Raw genomic sequence first — 2735 nt, forward strand, 5'->3', positions numbered from 1 at the left:
GCAATACAGTACCGTATTACTTAAAATTCTAGAAGAATTACAATGGCCATTAAAGAATTAAAAAATTGACACGAGAATCAGCTAGGACAGCAACAGGAACATCAGATACATGAAAGGAAACAGTCAACCTAAAGAGACCACAATAAAGCTCTTGAAATACAACAAATCTTAGTATTGGTGAAGCACAACAGAAGTCCCAGTAGCATATCTAGTCCATGTACACTCTACATTGTATGGCTGCAGTGTCTGTTCTTTGAGCTCCCTAGTCATGGTGTAATTCCACTGCTTGACTGTTTTTCATTGCATCATTTACCTGAGTGGTTTCTTCAGCTCCCAAGCATAGGCAACGTAACACCCAGTACACGGCTGTTACCCTGCAAAGACTCATGCACTGCCTCTTTTCTCAAAGAAGTACACGGCTGTTACCCTGCAGAGACTCATGCACTGCCTCTTTTCTCAAAGAAAACATAGTGGATCAAAGCATTACCTGCAAAGAAGATCTTGCAATGGATGGATTAGATTTAGACTAGATATTAGGAAAAATTTCTTTACTGAGAGAGTGGTCAAGCATTGGAAGAGGCTGCCCAGGGCAGTGGTGGAGTCACCATCACTGGAAGTGTTCAAAAAACATGTCGACATGGCACTTCAGGGCATGGTTTAGTGGGCATGGTGGTGGTTGGACTTGATGATCTTAAAGGTCTTTTCCAACCTTAATGATTCTGTGATCAATGCTCATTATCCCCAACTGCTGAGACATTATAGTGCCTATACGTATAGCATAGGTCAAACATTCCAGATTTTTGTAACTAAACATTTACAATAAGCAACTATTTCCCTGTTCTTCCTAGGAAATTAACTTAGTGTCTAGGGATTCTGGTATGTAAAACATAAAATAGACATAGCACAAGACCCAGCTAGGAAAGCATGACATTTATGTTCCCATTTAGTCTCCACTATAAATGGAGTAACAAGAAAAAAAAAAAAGCTACTGAACAGTGCTACAGCCTATCTATTTGTTGTAAGCTGTGCTATACATAAGCAGTATTAAAGAGATTATTAAAAAACTGTTCAGCACAAGTGCTTGCTTATTGGATCTTGTATTGTGGGGTAGTTCTTTATTAAAAGGTGCTATTTTTTACAATGTACAGCTCATATACTAGAGAACAGGAACCCAATATGCCAACGTACAAACTAAATCTGTATTTCAAGTACTATGAGACTGTTCTCCAGTTTGCTGGCAGCAAGCTGACAATGGGCTTCTGGATGAGAAAAGTTGAAGTTTCAGAAACAAAATGTAAAAATTGCTTTGCACTAGCATGACACGGTGTATATGCTTAAACCCACCTAGGCCTAGGGTGGGGATGAGAGGAATGAGACCTGGGAACACATTCCTCAAGCCACTGGGCGTGGGTAAGCAATTTTTTGTCTCATTTATGGATAAGTTTTACCATGGACGAATGTAGCATCAAAACCATTCCAAGCCCTACCTTAAGCAAAATACTTCCAAAAAAGCTCAACTAATACAACAGACTGGAAAACTCAAATTAACAGAATGACCTCAAGCACAACAGCTTAACAGCAATCCCTACTGTTTATGCATTGCTGGAACCTTAGGAAAAATGTTTAATCTACAGACTAAAAAGCTTGCTAACAGCAGCACAACAGTGACATGAAATTCAAAACAACACAAAAATCTCACTCTGGTTGGACTACAGAAAGTTTCTACACACAACCAAGAAAAAAAAAATCAACATATTATATAATTTCACAGTGTACAAGTTAATATTTATGAAGAGAAGCAAGTTTTCCATGTGATCCCTCTTGTGTGCTGTTTCATGAAGGACAACATTTGCAGATGACCACGGCTTGTTTTCTCTTGCTCATTCCTCTACTAGCACTTAGAGTGGCTTATAGCTGTTACTGATATTATTTTACCACAGGAAATCCAACTACATCCTTCAGCAATTATCAAGGAGACACATAAATGTAAAGACACATAAAAAATAAGCTATGCCATTTCCTTTGCATCATCAATATTAACTGTAGAAGAGTGGAAAGACGAGCAATGCAGTAATATGACAATCCTCCCAAAAGGAAATTAAAGATTTAATTTTACACTATAATAAAAAAAAATGTGAAAATGAAAAAAACCCATAATATTTCGCATTAGAAAGATATCACCTGAGTTTCTAACCAATTCTATTTTTGCAATTACTTCTAAACTCAGAAATATATTATTTATGTCTGTCCCACTGCGCTGGTTTTGGCTGGGATAGAGTTAATTTTCTTCACAGTAGCTAGTATGGGGCGATGTTTTTGGTTTGTGCTGAAAACAGCACTGATAATTCAGGAATGTTTTTGTTATTGCTGAGCAGTGCTTACACACAGTCAAGGCCTTTTCTGCTCCTCACCCCACCCCACCAGCAAGTAGGCTGGGGTTGCACAAGATGTTGGGAGGTGACACAGCCGAGACAGCTGACCCTGAATGACCAAAGGGATATTCCAGACCATGTGACATCACGCTCAGCATAAAAAGCTGAGGGAAGAAGGAGGAAGGGGGGGACGTTTGCTTGTCTTCCGAAGTCACCGTTATGCGTGATGGAGCCCTGCTTCCCTAGAGATGGCTGAACACCTGCCTGCCGAGAGGGGTGAATTAATTCCTTGCTTTGCTTGCATGCGCAGCTTTTGCTTTGCCTATTAAACTGTCTTTATCTCAATCCATAAGTTCTGTTTTA

Source organism: Phaethon lepturus, unplaced genomic scaffold (assembly GCF_000687285.1).
Source record: "Phaethon lepturus isolate BGI_N335 unplaced genomic scaffold, ASM68728v1 scaffold16988, whole genome shotgun sequence".
Taxonomy (NCBI): Eukaryota; Metazoa; Chordata; class Aves; order Phaethontiformes; family Phaethontidae; genus Phaethon; species Phaethon lepturus.